The sequence below is a fragment of the Pongo abelii genome, chromosome 5 (genome assembly GCF_028885655.2).
Source record: "Pongo abelii isolate AG06213 chromosome 5, NHGRI_mPonAbe1-v2.0_pri, whole genome shotgun sequence".
In the NCBI taxonomy this organism is placed as follows: Eukaryota; Metazoa; Chordata; class Mammalia; order Primates; family Hominidae; genus Pongo; species Pongo abelii.
Window position 1 is genome coordinate 22,553,732 of NC_071990.2, and position 18,494 is coordinate 22,572,225.

The 18,494-nt window shown below is 35.6% G+C and overlaps 1 protein-coding gene across 1 annotated transcript in view; it reads left to right on the top strand.

Moving 5' to 3' along the window:
• The window catches only part of LOC134761654 (uncharacterized), a 985,940-nt gene that overhangs the window by 874,408 nt on the left and 93,038 nt on the right, over nt 1–18,494 (top strand). The gene's annotated exons all lie outside the window — the stretch shown is intronic.

The window sequence follows — 18,494 nt, forward strand, 5'->3', positions numbered from 1 at the left end:
AACATATATAAAACTAGGGTTAAGGATTAACTTGGATTCAACCAAGTTCAGGCCAGTTGACATTGCAGTTAAAGCTAAGAAAATAAGTACTGAGGCATATTTTTAAGTGTTATGCTCAAGATCAAAGCTGAAGTTGATGGCAGGCAACTGGACATCCTAACTATACTACATGTTTCTGAAAGTAGAGGTTTGGAACTATTAACATAATATGTAATGTTCTTCCATCTTCATAATACCTGAGTGACTTAGCTAAGATATATAAAAGATAACCTATTGCTATTAATGCTAAACTGATGGATGCACAAATAATTTTTTTCTGTGCTGTGACTATTAAACCTTAGGAAAACACATACAGATATAAACAGAGCCCTGGAGTATGCAACATAGCCCACAACATCTTCCTTTTATTCAATCCTTGATGCCCAAACAGAGCTATGCACCTTGGGAAATACCCAGTGCATTCCTTTCATCCTCAGAACAGAAATTAGGCTCCATGGCTTTGTCTATTCATAGAATATTCCTCCTGGAGTGCAATCCATATTTTCAACCACTATTCTTATTAAAAGGAAAATCAAATTTGATGAGAACAAAAACTTGGTAACGGTACAATAATGTAATAAAATACTTTATCTCTTAACTGTTCTTATGTTTCCTATGCAGCCTAGTCTGCTTTCCCAAGATCATAAAACCCAACAAATGATCATCTTACAGTCTCAAGTATGTTAAATGTGTATTTTTTTTTCTTCTAGAACATCCATAATGAATCTCTGGAATGATGTTTTCTGAGTCAAATAAACAAAAGATGATGTTTTCACATCACAAAACCACAATGGTTTGCCATTTTTTTCATTAAACTTCTATGTAAACGCATAGATGTCTCAAATAATTTCTGATGTCACAAAGAATTTCTCAGGGATTTCTGATGTCTTGAAGAATTACAGCCCCAGCACTGAGGATCCAGGCCATTGAACTAAAGATGGATAGGGTTTCTCAGGAGATTAGAGATAAAGGTCAGATAAAGTTTGCATCATCTTGAAGGAATTACACCTATTTTTTTTGAAAACATATTATCACACTACAGAAAATGTAAAATGAGCTGTACCCATGAGACATTGCCATGAGCTAAGACGGGAACTGTGGGACAGTGCAACATAAGACTTTGCAATACAAAAAATAAAATATCACAAGCTGTAGAAAACTTTTCACCAGAAAGAAAAATATCTATTTATTAAACTGTTTGCAAGAGTACTGTGCAAAATGGAATATATAATTGCAATTTAGTTTGAAAGATTTCTTGAGTCTTTAAAAATGTTCTGATTCTACTTTTCTATCTGGAAACGAATGTGTTGCTGATGAACCACTCACATGAAGCATTAGTGGCTGGAGATACCATCACCCATGGCGTCATGCTGGACCTCTGTTGATTTTGATCAATTTTAAGTGTAAATGATTGAATAGCTTAAAAATGAGTAGCTTTTAGTAAACTATTATAGGTGAGTAGAATTGCACTTAAAAGATTGCAAGATGGGGGCAGGTTAATGTGCCCGGCAATCTAATTGTTATTGGAAAAAATAATCTCTTTGAGCTGAACAGCCATGGAGAATTAGATAGCAGGACTTTGACAGATAGGTATCAAGTCCCTGTTTGAACTCAACCACTAAGTGTTTTGCTTTTATCGCTCTGTCTATTCATGATAACTTCTGAGCAAGCTAAAGGACTTTGAGTTTAGCAGAAGATTCAAGATGTACCTTAATTTCAATTAATGGGTCAGTCTGCCACCTTGATTTTATAAAAGATAGGCTCCTTTTGGGCTATTATAATATTATTTTTCATATCTTTTGTGTCAAAGAAAATAGCTAGGTTCTTTAATACTCTTCCTTGATATAAATATTGATTTATAGTGATTCTTGGTTTAATTTCCTTAAAGGCAATGTTTCAGATACTTACCTTCAACATATCTTGTTATATAATCTTTAACAAATAAAAATGGTGGAATTTTCTCTTATTTTAAGATTTTTTTTTACCTTATTACGGCAAAAAAAGTGACATTAGATCTACCTTCTTACAAATTGTTCAGTGTACAATATAGTATTGTTAATTATAGAGACACAGTTGTACAGCAGATCTCTAGGACTTACTCATTTTAAATATTAAGACGTCATGCCTACTGATAATTTTCCCTTGTTGTAAAGTCAAATAAATTAAAATTTGCCGTTTTTTTCTGCAGTAGATAGAATGTGAAGGTGACAATTCAGAAACTCTGAGGATGAGATAAGTTTTGTGAGGCACCTAATAGAACTTTAATTGTTTATAACCTACATTTGGAAAATTTTGTGTTCCACCCCACCTCTACCAATACACACACACACACACACACACACACACACACACACGTACACACACACATATATATTTTCTAGAACTACAATATTCTAAAATAGTACCCAGGGGATGCCTTAGATATTCCATGAAACATGTCCAGCCAATTGCTATATAATATTCCCACTGTTCTCCTCTTCTCCTGCTCAGTTTCTCTCCTGTGCTGTTAGAATCCACAGATTCTGCTTGTTGTTAAAACATTGTTGAGTTCTCCGGAGTTGTCAAAGTGCTAAGGGCAGTTCGTATTCAGGCAGTAGTTTAGAGAATCACGTTGGACAGTACATAGCATTACGCATTTCCAAAGCGGTTATTGTAAAACCAGCTTGTTGAAAAATATTTATAGCCCCTTTCCTTCAAACATTTTTGTGGCTCAGGCTACTCCATTAAGTAGAATGTGGACTGGGAGAAACAGCTTAGTCACATTGCCTCAGAATCAGCTCTCCCAGCTGATAGAATCTGCTGGAATTTCTATTCCCGTGAAGTTGTCTTTCAGGAAATTCTTCAGTTCCTTTTGCTGATAGCCTTAGGTTGGGATTCCCCATTAATGTGACTGAATGTATTTGTATCAAAGCAGTTGGATACTGCTAAGGATTAAGCCATTTGTCTATCAACTCCATTATTTTTACAGATAAGAATCCTTTGTAGGGAAGAGAAGAACTATTTTGATGCAAATTATTACTAAATCTTCCACGTTATCTTCTGATACCCTGTAATTGCTAAGGGTAGAATGAGACTCTGGTAGTTCAAGATGCATGCTATTACAATTTTCTCAATGAACAAAAATCTGCATTATTATTATTATTATTTAATAATAATCAGGTGAGCACCATATCTCGTAAGGCAGTCATTCTTTGGAAATCCATTAGTGAAACCCAATAACCTTATATAAGTAGCCACACATCAAAATACTTTGTACATTTTAAGATTTATGGCACTTTTCTTTGGACTAGAGAAATGTTATGTCTGCATTCTTCTCTCTGTATCCCATGGCTAAACTTAGCCCTGAAGTTCATCTGAAGCATTTAGTAACATTCTCAAGACCTCATAAGCTATTAAATAACTCACAGCTTCTCTGGTGCTGACAAGGAGGCAGAAAAGGCTACCTCATAGTTTAGCAAACCTCCCATCAGGCCTTGGTGTGTGCAAGCAACAGCTTCATGACCATAGAATTTTCACTGAATGAGAAACTTTGAACCCAGAAGGCACCTCTTTCTCTGACTTCATCTGATATAGCCCCATCAAAACTAATTTTTTTAGGAGCAAACCAGTACTCTACAGGCAGTTGTCTTCATACTCTGAAATTATTTAAAGTATCCCTGTAATTTGGAAACAAAATTGAACACAGTCAATTCAATATAAGTATATTATATTGAAGGCATAAGTTTTTTCACTTTTGCAAGTAAGTGTTGCAAAAAGAATGGACTGTTCCTACTGACCTAACAAATCAAGGTGGTAAGATAGTTCATCCAAAAATGTAAAACTTTCCTAAATAGTTTAGAAAAAGCAAAAAAAAAATTGTGAAAAGCAAAAAAAATCTCTGTATGTATGATATTTCCCCTATCCTTTAGCATCTAGCTCTTAAAATATGTCCCTTAGATGTAGTAGAGCATTTCAGGCAAACAAAATACTATATTCATTTCAAAGAAAAGAAACTTGTTATATTTTCAAACAATGTATTTTTTTCTAATTATGGAATTATTTATTATGGAAATAGCAAAAAGTTATATAAAGAAGAAAAATGATTTCCTATAATTTTGTTCCTGTTATTCACTTTTAATGCCTTATTCTATTTACTTTTAGTCTGTCTACCAACCACACTATATAAAAATAAGTATAATAATTATAGTAGTAATAAAAGCTAATATTTATTGAGCATTTACTATCTATCTGACCCTGTCATACATGCTTTTAAAATATTAACCACATTTAATCTTCATAATATCTCGCTGAATGAAATAGTATTATCCAAATTTTTATAGAAGAAAAAATTGACACACAGAGAAAGTAAACAACTCTTTTCCAGGTCACATACATAGTGTGTGGCAAATTTGGGAAAGGAACATGCAGGTGAGTGCACATGAGCACATACACACACACACACACACACACAGAACAAGCCTACACACAACTACACAAACCCAACATATGCATGCACTTTGTCCAGCTTGTTGATAGTTAATATTTTGTGAATAATTTTAAAATAACATAAGCCTATTTAAAAAAAAACATAGAAACTGAACAAAAATAAAAAAGAAAAATCATCTAATCTCATCATTTAAGGTAACCTTTGTGAACATATGTAAACTGTTTTCTTCTACTCAACTTGTTCTATATTTTGAAATGTATTGGATAACTCTACACGTATAGTTTAATATGCTTCTTTGTGTGTTTTTACTTAGCAGTAGAGTAAATGCATTATTTCATAATATTGAATGCTGTAGTACCATAACTTTTCCTAAGCCTATGATATTTTTGTTAGCATATACATTTCAAAAAGCCAATGAAAGAGCTGCTAGTACAGAATTAAATATTGTGAAAAATAAGAAAATATACTTATTATTTGGTAATTCAGATAACTAATCTAAAAAATTTTTGAAATTCAGTGATACCTGATTTTAATGGAGATATTTTATACTAAAGATGGAACTAGAACTAGACTTTAACTTCAGAAGGAACATGGTTTAATGATGAGAACATAATCAAATTACGAATAGCATAGGCAAATCATTGAAGTAAAAGTAAATATTTTATATAGGGGCCACATAGGTTATATGTCAACAGGGATGCTAAATTCTTATGAAGAATAAACTTAGAGGTCTATATTAGAAGAAAGTAGAACATAAATTGTGATAAAGACAGACTTGGAGAATAGTGAATTCCAACAAAACAATTGTTTCTATCTAAAGAACAGAAATGCAGCTGAATAATGTATACTATTAAATACGTTCTAAATGGACTTATATTTGCTTAGGTGGTAGTAGATTTCACCACAAAATCCCTTATTTCTTGAGGTGGGAGGAACAGAATACCATATGAATGTGTTCAAGAATGTTTATCTCATGAAAATAGAAATGTGTGATTTTAACCAATCAACCAATCTGTCTTTTAATTAGTGTTTATCCCATTTACATTTAATATAATTTAATAATGTGACTTGGGTTAAATCTATCCCTCAGTAATATAAATACAAAAATCCTAAACAAAACATTAGCAAATCAAATCAGAAATTACATGAAAAGGCTGTCATCATAGCATAGTAGAGTTTATTCAGGTATACAGAGTCAGATTAAGATTAAAAATCAATTAATGAATTTGACCATATTCACAGAATAAAAGATAAAAATATTATCACCTCAATCTATGTGAAATAAGCATTTGATACAATTTAACACTAATTTATAGTCAAAACCTTTGCTAACCAGTCATAGAAGGGAATGTCATCAGTTTGATAAAAAATATTTAAATCATCTTCAGCTCATATCATATTTATTGGTGGATATTAAGATTTTTTATCTAAGGTAGGACAATTGTCACCAGTTTTATTCAATATTGGACTAGTTCTCCTAGGCAGTGGAATAAGAAAAATGTAATCTAAAAACAAACCATTAGTAGTAGTTAGTGAGTTTACCAAGATTACATTATACAAAGTCAATATACAAAAATCAATTCTATTTATATACTCACAACAAGCCATGAAAAATGAAAGTTAAAAACAATACTACTCATAATAGCATAAAACCATCAAATACCTACAAATAAGTGTATCAAAAGGTGTACAAAACTTATACACCTGAAAGTACTAACTATGCAGAAGGAAGTTATGAATGATCTAAATAAATGAAGTTTATACGTCATATTTATAGATTAAACTACTTAATATTTTTGAGATGCCATTTTCCCCATATTAATCTATAGCTTCAAGGCTATCCCTATCAGGAGGGTTTTTTTTTTAGAAATTGACAAGTTGATTCCAAAATGTATATGGAAATTCAAAGGACCTAATATAGCCAGGATAATTTGAGCAAGAAGCACAAGTGGAGGAATTACAACACAACCACCTTTAAGTCTTGCTGTAAAACTAGTCATTAAGGTAGTATGGCATTTGTATAAGGATAATTAAATAAGTCAATGCAACAGATTAGAGTTCAAGATTATAAAAATAATATGACATAGACGTGATATATATGTTATGTAATAGATAATACATGTATATTCATATACAGGTATATTTCTATATTATATATGTATATATACATATACAGGTATATTTCTATATAATATATAATATATATGTATATTTCTATATAATATATAACATATATGTATATTTATATATACAGGTATATTTCTATATAATATATATATTTATACATGTATATGTATATTTATACATGTATAATACAATCATACGAATCTTAACAAGGATACATTCTAAGAAATGTGTTGCTAGGTGATCTCATCATTGTGCAAATTCTACAAGTCTAAAAATATGCCTACCCTATAGTGTATATAATTTAATTTTGCTTTTATTAATGACCAAACTAATATTTTGAGATCCATCTGCCAGATTTCTGAGCTTATTTCTTAATTGTTTTAAAAATTCAGATTAGAGAAGAAAGGCATAATATTTTTTAGACTTTCGTAAGTGCCAACACAGAGATTTTTTTTTTTTTTGGGATGGAGTCTTGCCCTGTCGCCCAGGCTGGAGTGCAGTGGTGTGATCTCGGCTCACTGCAAGCTCCGCCTCCCGGGTTCACGCCATTCTCCTGCCTCAGCCTCCCGAGTAGCTGGGACTACAGGCACCCGCCGCCATGCCCGGCTAATTTTTTGTATTTTTAGTAGAGACAGGGTTTCACCGTGTTAGCCAGGATAGTCTCTATCTCCTGACCTTGTGATCCGCCTGCCTCGGCCTCCCAAAGTGCTGCGATTACAGGCATGAGCCACCGCGCCTGGCCGAGATTTTTTTTTTTAATCTGATTTTAAACATTCTTGTTTTTCCCAAATCCCATTAGGGCCATCCTGCCATTTGGGGTGCCATAATTTAGTCCAGTGAGTCTCAAGTGGGGCAATTTTGCCTTCTCAGGGGAACCTGGCAAAGTCTTAAGACATTTTTGATTATCACATTCAGTGCAACCAGTGTGTGGGGGGTTGGAATACTGGTGTCTAGTGCGTAGAGGCCAGGGATGCTGCTCAATATCTTACAATGCACAGAGAGGCCTCCCAAACCAAGAATTATCCACCTAAAACGTCAGTAGTTCTGAAATTGAGAAACCCTGCTCTAGCCTCTTTCTAGATTATATTCAACCTCCTAGTTCCTTATTTTCTCCTCTAAATTTTCCTCAGCAACGATATATCTATTCTTCCATTATGCAGATAGGTTAGGCCCCTTGCTCTAGTTTAGATAGGATTTGTTTGTCTCCACCAAATCTTCTAATGAAATTTGATTCCTAATGTTGAAAATGGGTTCTAATGGGTGATGTTTGATGTGCAGGAGATCCTTCATAAATAGGTTAATGCTTTCCCAGGGATGGGGGAGTGAGTGAATTCTTATTCTGTTAGTCGCCATGCAGGTTGTTATAAAGAGCCTGGCACTGCCCCACTCCCTCCCACAACTGTCCTGCTCTTGCTTGCTGTCTTGCTATGTGATCTCTGCACATGCCTGTTTCCTTTGGCTTTCTGCCATGAGTGGAAGCAGCCTGAGGCTTTCATCAGAAGCTAAGCAGATGCCAGTATCATACTTCTTGTACAGCTTGCAGAACCATGAGCCAAATAAACCTCTTTTCTTTATAAATTACCCAATCTGAGGCATTCCTCTATTGAAACACAAACTAATGAAGACACCCATGTTCTGACATCTTGGTGCCAGCCAGCATGCAGTTTCTGCTGAAGGAGAAGGAAAGTATCACCATGCTACACCAAGCATGCTTTGTTAAAGCATTTTCTCAAACAAAGACAGTGATCTCCCTAAGAGGAACTTAGGAGAGATTGTCTTAGGAGAACTTTGTGATGCACAAAAATTTTCCTATCTTAAGGTTCCTAAAACAAAAAATTTGCAAATTAACCGAGACTTATGGCAATAATTTAAATTAATTTTAATTCAAAACTCAATAGGTAGTAAAATAGTCAAAAACACTTTACAGAACACAGTCTAGGTCCATTTGTCTCAAAATAAATATGAACAGCACATATATAGTGCTGTGAATAGTATGCTCACTAATTATACAAATATTACTCATAAATTTAGCATGTACTAAAATTAATGTGAGTAGAAATGCTAAAAAATTTAATGACCTATTTCAAAAGTGTTACAAATGATGACAGTCCCCTCCCTTTGCAAAATATGAGGCTATTGCTTTTGTGAGGCAAAAACATTATGCTTGGAGGAAGAATGTGTGGTGAGAGAGACTTTTGGTAGGAGATGTATTGATGTCATGTGAAATGAGTAAAAGAAATTTTCTGAATATGGTGTGCTAATGTTTTGCCTCCAAATAACTGAATTTTTATAAGAACCTAAAACATTGGAAAACTTTTGAGGAACTGGATGTTAAATGTGGCCAAATCATCATGGTGGACACGGGACACAAGTCTTAAGAAAATCCATTTAAATCTTCTTTCTCAGATTCTAGGAAGTGGCTGAAAGCTGGCATTGCTAAATTGAATCCCTCGGCTACTGTCTGGGAATCCAAATAGCTCCAAAGGCATCCGCTGACCCCAGTGGCAGGTGTCTGAGTCATTACCACCACATGGATTTAAATAGCAATTTAATTTTACGTGTTTGGATGTTGCTTTTTTGTTTTTCAGTTCCCCTGTTATTTCAGGTCTGAACTGTCAAGGATACATGATAAATATGTCTTCGCCCAGTACAATAATCTTTATCACCAAAAAGCGGTAATTTATTTCACACTTCATTACAATTATCATTTAGTGAATTATTTTCAATGTTCAACTTAAAGTGTCAGTAGATATTGATAAACACACAGAGGGCGTAGAAATATCATTTTTTTCCTGAACAGAGTATTTGACATTTCTTAGCTAATGAGAGATTAAATGAGAAAGCTGAGCACCGCATGGATCTTCTCTGCCTGTGAAGTATTGTTGATATTGTCAACTCCAACATGATCTCAAAACAGCACTAAAGCCTCAGCAGGGACACAGCATACATTTAGAAACTGTCCATATCACGTTTTAAAAAATCTTTTATACATAGGCTTAGTTACATAAAGATTTTCTGAAACTCTTTTCTGATTATCCTGCTGTTCCACACCAAAATCTGTAATCATTCCATTATTTGAATTAAAAGGGGGAATCTTTCCTTTCTTCAAACTAGAATAAGACTCAATTTCTGAATTAATCACCAGTCTGTTAGAATATATAGAAACTAATATTTTTAATTATAATTGCTTTTGTACATATTCTGTTTCTCCAATTAGATTATAAGCTCACTGAAGCCAGGCATGCTACCCTTTGTAGGCATCTAGAAAATGTCATTGAAAAGATTCAAACTCTTAGTGGTTATTGACTACTATTAGGTTCATCTGGGAAGACTGCAGGAAAAAGAAAAGATCAAAAGAGAAATGGTCACTTTATAAGCAGAAATTAAAAAGAATGGAGAAAGTCTATCACTCTGAGGTCTTGAAAAATTAGACAATCTTACTACTTCTAGATATAAGAAATAACACAGGAAAAATATTTGAAACTGAGCCTTGTGGCAAATGTCGAACTGAGGTTGTGGTCTTATAAGTCTGCAGCTTCAGAGTGTCTACCACTGACTAAAGAGAGAGGTGTGGGGGGATTGGAGGATACAATAAAATTAAGCAGATTTGAGAATTACATCTGGAAAAAATACTTTATGTGTGAATATTGGTATTTAGAAGTAACTAGAAGAGGCCAGGCGCGGTGGCTCATGCCTGTAATCCCAGCACTTTGGGAGGCCTAGGTGGGTGGATCATCTGAGGTCAGGAGTTCTAGACCAACCTGGCCAACATGGTGAAACCCCGTCTCTACTAAAAATACAAAATTAGCCGGGTGTGGTGGCACATGCCTGTAATCCCAGCTACTCAGGGGGCCGAGGCAGAAGAATCGCTTGAACCTGGGGGGGCAGAGGTTGCAGTGAGCTGAGATCGCACCACTGCACTCCAGCATGGGTGACAGAGCGAAACTCTGTCTCAAAAAAAAAAGAAGTAACTAGAAGAAAAAAATCATCAACCTATTAAGTTTTTGTGGGAAACATATTGCCTAAAAATCCAAATCTTGGACTAAAAATTTCTTTGTTCAAAATTAAAAGACTCGGGTCCCTATTCTTCCATGAGTAGGAGGATGTTCCACAATGGTACCTTCATGAGGAAGGCATATGCCCTAATGCCCACTTCAGATACAGCCATGGAGGATAATGAATAAAGATCCCCTCCCTAGTAATGGCAGAACCAGAAACTACAGAGACACATGGAAGATGGCATCTAATTAAAGGACTTTCCCACTGCCAGGTCAGAAAACTGTATAATGCCTACACTGTATAAAAATTTCTGACCAGCAACTGCTGAATGTCTTCCATTTTTCCCTTTTCAAATAGGAGTTTTATCGCAGCTCCTGTCCTTTGTCCATCCATGAAATATCGGGCATGTACACGGGGAGAAGTGGCAGTAACTTACCTCTTCAGTTCACAAGTCTCTGGCCTTAGAGGAACTTTACACTATCTGAAGGCTTTGAGTTGAATGTAATAACTGGATGGAACTCTGGCTGTTGTTTCTAGGAAGGTGAGGAGTTAGCGGGTTCTATGCATGGGAGGAAGACTAAAATATGTTTTTGATGACAAGAGGGCAAGATGTGGCAGAAATAATGCTATATGTTTACCAAACCTATTTCATTCTCCAGCTGGGACACAGAAGACGTTTCTATCTCTCCTGCAATTTGATTGGGCCCTGTGGCTTGGTTGTGGCTTATGTGTGCTGAAGTAACATATGCCGTTACCAGGCCTGGCCCACAAATATCCCCCACCTGACCCTCTATGCTACCTTTTTCCCTTGGAGACCACGTGGTAAAGATGATGCAGCCTGTGATGGCAGAGTCTGACTCTCTATTTAAGCAGAACCCTTCAACTCTACCCCATTGACAATGACTACATTGAACTGTGATGGGAGGTAGCCCTAATTTTAATTGTGTTAAGCCACAAATTAGGAGTTGTTTGTTATTGCAGTTAGCATAGTCTGGTTAATGTTTTGCTCTTAAGGAGTATTAGAAATAAAAGATATGCTCACCATCAAAACAAAAAACGTGGTACAAATTTTATGTGTTGTTACATATGTACATATGTTTCAGCAGAGTTGTAATGATAGTACATGTATGGTATTTTTCACACATCCCTCAAAAAACACGTTGCTCAACTGGATGATTCTATTAGGATTTAATTAAACAATATCCTGTGCTATTGAGACTATTTTACCAATAGATCTTTTTTTTTTCTTTTCTTTCTTTCCTTTTCTTTTTTTTTGAGATGGAGTCTTGCTGTGTTGCCAGGCTGGAGCGAGTAGCTGGGACTACAGGAGTGTGCTGCCACACTTTGCTAATTTTTGTATTTTTAGTAGGGGGGTGGTTTTACCATGTTGACCAGGCTGGTCTCCAACTCCTGACCTCAGGTGATACGCCCACTTTGGCCTCCCAAAGTGCTGGGATTAGAAGCGTGAGCCACTGTACCCGGCCTACCAATAGGTCTTTTCTCTGTTTCTCTTCAGTCTTTCAAAGTCTGCAGGTGCTCATATCTATATGATGGACAATGCCAAAATTATACCACACCGGAAATGAACTCCAGGACCATCAGCACAATAAATAACAAACTCGACAGAACCCATCAAGCTCACTCAGTCCAGGCCAACTACTCATATGAAAGACAAGTTGTAGAAGGCTTTCATTTTAGTGACCGTAATATTGCATTCTGTATCATGCAATTTTACATTTACTTGTTAATTTGTCATTAAAATATTATTTATTATGCACCTACTGTGTGCCAGACATTGTGCTAAGCCCTAAGGACACACTGATGAATCAAACAGCGCCATCTTTTCTAGGAGTCTTTCTGAATGCTGGAAACACACTGCTGGAAACATTTGTATAAGTAGTCTGCTGGTATTTTGATAGTTCTACTGGAAAACATGTTAGAATATTTTGTATACTTTTCACAAATATACAATGTAAGATTAATTATGACATTTCACAGATACCATCTCCTGTTGAATTTTTAAAGCTATAAGGACTATAAAAACTAAACTGGTGAGTTTATCTTGATTTACATACTATTAGAATAGAGTTTGCATCAAGTAATTTTCCAAAATTCTAGTGCTATTCTTTACATTTTCTAAATTTTTGTTTTATTTTTTGCTATTGTATCACAGTGTTATAAAAATAAACCATTGTCTCAAAAGCTAGCCATTAAAATATAAAAGGAATCTATAACAAATATTTTGAAAATGAAGTTTTACAGGAGACTCAATCCATTTTCCCTAAGTCCTCAGAGGATTGTTTTTTATGAAGCTTTGTCAATGAGCAGCATAAATTCATCAAAGATTTCTTGTCATTTTCAAAGTACAGTGACCTTTCTTATATTCCAATAATCTTCCCAGAGTAAGGTAAAATAATGCATTTCTATGTAAAAAGACATCATTCAAAGGTACAAAACCAGATAAAAGTCACAGTATTGCTAAGAAGTTGTAAAACCCACATACTTCATGAAAACTATTTCAGAGAAAGGACAAAATGATCATTTGGCAAAATTCTTTAATCTGAAAGCAGACTTGAATATTGTATCAGTGGCATGCAATTTGGAGGTTTAATTATTTTCTATGTACTAATGGATATTTTATATTAACATTTGAGAAACTGACTTTTGGTTTAAATAATGATTACTTTGAAAAACACAGTATAAACTGGCAATAACATTTGGTTATTTAAACTATCTGATCAATAAATAAAGGTATTGCCACATGAACAAAAGAGGTTGCATAAAAATGATAATCCATTTACCACGTTGATTAGAGAAAACAGTTGGAAGTCAAAAATACATCTCTTCATCTTCAGTCACTGATGAAGAAAATAATTAAAATTTAAAATACAATCACACTTTGCCTCTAAAGGTATGCTTTTTCTGCATGGTGTGCACATCCATGCTAGAATATGCTATCAAGAGTAGGTACTCACATGAGTATCTGAAAGGAGAAAAGATAATATTTATTTTAAAAACATTTTTTTCAGGTGAATTATGATGCCATTGTAATATTCAGGATTCTGAGTAATATAACCTAATATTTTAGAACCAAACCATTATGGGTTTAAGCACAAGACTATCAGAATTTCTCAAAAGAACTGAACTGTCTCCTAAATTACTTCATTGCCAAGAGATTGACTTTTTACTGTCACTCTTTCAAAGAACCAATCATGTATTACTAGAAATACTTAGGAATATCATCACATGTTTCAACAGAACATTAAGAAATCTTTCCCAATACAGAGTGCATTGAGAGATTGATTAAAAAGCATCTTCTATTACTACTCAAGTTAAGACTCTCCAACCACATTCTTTTGAATGTGATGTGGTCAACACTTAGCATCTGACAAAATGTTGAGTGGTCTTCAATGAAAATGAATAAGGACTGCCGAGTTCAATCCAAATAGGCGGAATGATCTGACAGACACGTCAAATACTTACAACCTTTCTCAAATGTCTTTGATTTCAACTAAGTTTTCTAGTTGAGGGGAAATTGAGAAGCAGCAGAAACTGATCTGGTTAAAGTCATCCACTATCAAAACCAAGATAGAAACAAACACTAACAACTACAAATTTTTATTGGGTTAGTTAAAATTATGGTGGACCTATTAAAATATCCAAAATAAATGATTTATTTTTGTCAGGCTTCTGTTAAGGAGTCCTTGGATAGACTGCTGCTGACTGCCCCCATCCAGACCCTAATGATCTTGCAGAGAATTCTTCAAGCCCAGCCTTGGCAGCTGTCTAGAAGACCTTTCAGACTCTATGGCTGTCTTTACTTCCCACTCTCTTTGTTGGTTCCCAGAAGCTTAGATAATTAACTAAGACTCAAGAGCAGGGAGAATCAACACTACATATATCTAGTCTAGTTTGCCTCACATCACACAACCCTTTCTCTTTAGGAACATTTTTAGTTTGGGACCAAGCTTCTCATTCTCATTTTTCTTTGGCTGGGGCATTTGCTTTAGCCAGAGAACAATGCTCTGAAGCAAATGTATATGCTCCAAGAGGCATGAGCCCTGTTTAGAAGCCCCTTTTGAGTTAAGCTGTCATTCGCCAAGATGTTTGTGAACATAGGTGATAGGGATTCTGATGAGAGATACAACTGAACACCCATGACAATACAAATATGTTCCAATAGTCAGAAATTCAGGCCAGGCATAGTGGCTCATTCTTATAATCCCAGCACCCTGGAGGCTGAGGCAAGAAGATTGCTTGAGCCCAGGAGTTTGAGGCTACAGTGAGCCATGATCATGCCACTGTACTCCAGCCTGGGTGACAGAGTGAGACCCTTTCTCAAAAAAACAAAACAAAACAAAAACCTGCCAGTTGGTTTGCATTCAGATCCAGTACCATTTCTGCACAAAGTAGATACATCATATGGGGGCCAAAGCAGGAAAGAGATGACATCTCCAAAAGGATTTTGCTGAAAATATATTTACTAAATGAACCACTTACAGAGGTGTGATTAGGGCTATAGGATGTTACATGGTGAGACATCTAGACACCAGCAATAATGCCATTGTCACCTAGGCCTGAAGGAGATGGAACTGGGCTCCCAGAGCCTGGTGAAAGCTGGATCTCTTGACCACAGTCTCAGCCATACAGAAATGCAACTGTTGCCAGCACATCAGCCAAGCACAGGAAGAGTGTGAAGATTAAATACCCCCAGCTCTCTTTCTTCCTGCTCTCCAGGGTCTTAATCAGTTCTTCCAGTTGGCCAAACCCAACAGGTAGACCGAGGGAAAGGATGTGTGAGCACTGATTAGTCTTCTAGTACTCAGAAGAGCACACAGAAGACAATGGCTGCAAACTAACAAGCCATGTTGTCCCTGGATACTTTCCATCTTTCAGGTTTCTGGTTTCTCTGTGGAAAGGATTTAAACTTCTCCTTGCTTGAATGGCTCTTTCTGCCTGACCGCACTGCACTCTCCAGGATCCCAAACACAGCCTAACATTCAGCTGCAACCTTATTAATAACCCAGAACCCTAGTTCCTTGATGCTGAGATGTGGCGTACATTTATTTTTGAATAAATTGTTCACTGGCAACATTGAGTTTAAGAAGAAGGGTGAAAAATTACTTGGAGAAGAAGACTTCCAGTCCTCTAATTATATCTCAATTACAGTATTTGTCTTTCCTCAAGATTACCAATCAGACCGTGCAATTCTTATGAAAAGTGGACAATATTCAATGGAACATTTAATCTTTTTATACTATAAATAATCATGAAACACAATCACTACTACTTATTTAGTGCCCAGCAAGTTTTCAGCATAAATACTCCTGATTCTCATAAAGTAAGTATTATCAATTCCATTGTAAAGATGAGACAATCAAGAATCAGACAGCTTCTGTAACTTGCCTAAGGCCACACAGTAAAGAACTAACCATTTGTGAAAGACTATTCAGGGATTTGCATGTTAGTTTTCACCATACAGATTTCGGGTCGATGATTATAGGCTCCTGGAGAGGTTCTTCCTCTCCAACTATGACTAGACCAAAGGCTACCTGTATGAATAATGGAAATACTTCATCATATGAAGGAGGTTTTTTTCTTCAGCAAAGGAATGCTTATTTATCTCTTCAATATAATTTTAATGAGGTCTTTCTGGCAACTCTATTGTAAATTAGATAATCCCCCTCCACCTCTTGCCCCAACCTCCTTTGTCTCTCTCCCTCTGCCATCTTTCCTAGCCCCCTTTTATTACTTATTGATTGTTTTCTCTCCCTATTAGATTGGAAGCTCCATGAAGGCAGAGGTTTTCATCATATCCCTGGTACTTAGAATAGCACCTGACATATATTTCAAATATTTGTTGAAAGAATAAATATTAACTAATTCTACCAAGATCCTTATCCTTAAGAATCTCAGAAAGTGTTTTCTTTGGCTGCTTATACTGTAGTAAGACTCACACAGGACTAATGACTTTTTTTTCTGTATTTATGTTCAATAAAAAGTAGCCTGAAGTCTGATAATAAACTTTGTTAGCACTAATAAATACATCAGAGAAATTTCTGCTGATTAGTCTTTCTGTCATTCTGATATTAAAAATCACCTTTTATTATCTTCTCTTCTCCGAGATCTCTATTTTCTGGCATTTTCTTGATCAAATTGCATCCTATATAGCTGTCCAAGTCTATTTGCCCTTGATAAATGTATATGGTATGGAGTGAAACATTTTCAGAAATGGGAATGTAATCAGTGGAGGTCTCTGACTACACTTTGTTGGTGGCATAATTAAGTAGAATTGTGGGTTTGTATTTATGTGAAGTACACAGGTGCAGAAAGGATGGGCTGTGTAGAGAAATATGCAAATAAATAAATGTTTAATTTCATTTTGAGGGTCCAAATACCTATCCAAAGTTAACTACAAATGAGAGGACTTCTTCATAACCTACAGAAGCTTTTTTAAAAACCTAATTATGCACACTTTTTAAGAAGTGCCAAATGGTGATTATTTGAAAGGAGCTAGAAAGGAGCCAAACCTGGAAAAGTACATAACTTTCTCTAAGTCAAAACTGAGTGTGCATGCACATATTTAGTTTTAACTACAAAAAAAGGGTCTCTTTTTCTTATCCATAAAATATGAGGTATTCTGATCTTGGCTTTTTCTTTTTTTGACACTGAGCATAAAAAATTAACCTTAAAAGAAAGTCACAGATATATACCAACCTTAACTCTGCTGGTAATTAATGTTATCAGAAGGCCTAGCAGGATTATTCAGCAGCCTTTTTATCTCTGTATGATGAGTGGCTTCAAATAGCTTCCCATTTCTCATTGCCAGTTGGATGTCGTCTCAAAACTAAGTAATAGCAGCAACTGTTCCTGGTAAAAATACTGCAGCCTCTTCCTTCAGTGTATGAAGTAAAGAAAGAAAAGCAGCTACATAATTATCTAATGATCAGTATTTTTCCAAAGTAGTTGGAAGGTCAAAATTAGCTGGGAAAGGAGTACCAGAATGTTTTTCTGCTTTGACAGAAAGCACAAAACGTTTTCGTTAAACCCTTTTTATGTAAATATTTTCACATTATTTGTTTCTGTACACATGGACACACAGACATTCACAATTATTGCACACCATTTTGATTTTGGAAAGAAACAATCTCTGCATTCCTCAGCCATGTATGTTAGCATTGCCTGAAATGTTTCAAGGCGAATTGATTTTCAGGCTGTACTGCCCTGTAGTGTACTCCTTTCTTCTAAACCCCAAATTTGGGTTTATAATAGATTTAAAAGGGAGCTGGAAAAGGAATTGCAGGAAAAAATGTAAAGTTTTTGCTAAAATGTCTCCAAGAGGCTTTATAGACTTTGCAGTGCAATTCCTTTGAGAGGACAAGCCACAGCATGCATGCCCACAGTCATCGATGATGACAGTTGATGCTAAATATTATCAGATGACATATTTAACTTTGTGCAGATATGTAAATGACTTTTATCTTTTCCAAAGGTACCTATAAAATCATGTCTTCTGAATGCAATTCCCATCATTTTCAAAGTACTTTAATTTTCTATATTGCTACTGAAAATCAATTTATCAGATAAATGACACAACTTCTAGCTTTAGTAGATGTGTGAGGTAAACACTTTTATTTATTTAGAGACAGAGTCTTGCTCTGTCACCCAGGCTGGAATGCAATGGCACAATCCCGGCTCACTGCAACCTCCACCTTCCAGGTTCAAGCGATTCTCCGGCCTCAGCATCCCGAGTAGCTGGGATGACAGGTGCCCACCACCATGCCCAGCTAATTTTTTTGTATTTTTAGTAGAGACTGTGATTCACCATGTTGGTCAGGCTGGTCTCGAACTGCTGACCTCAGGTGATCCACCTGCCTTGGCATCCCAAAGTCCTGGGATTACA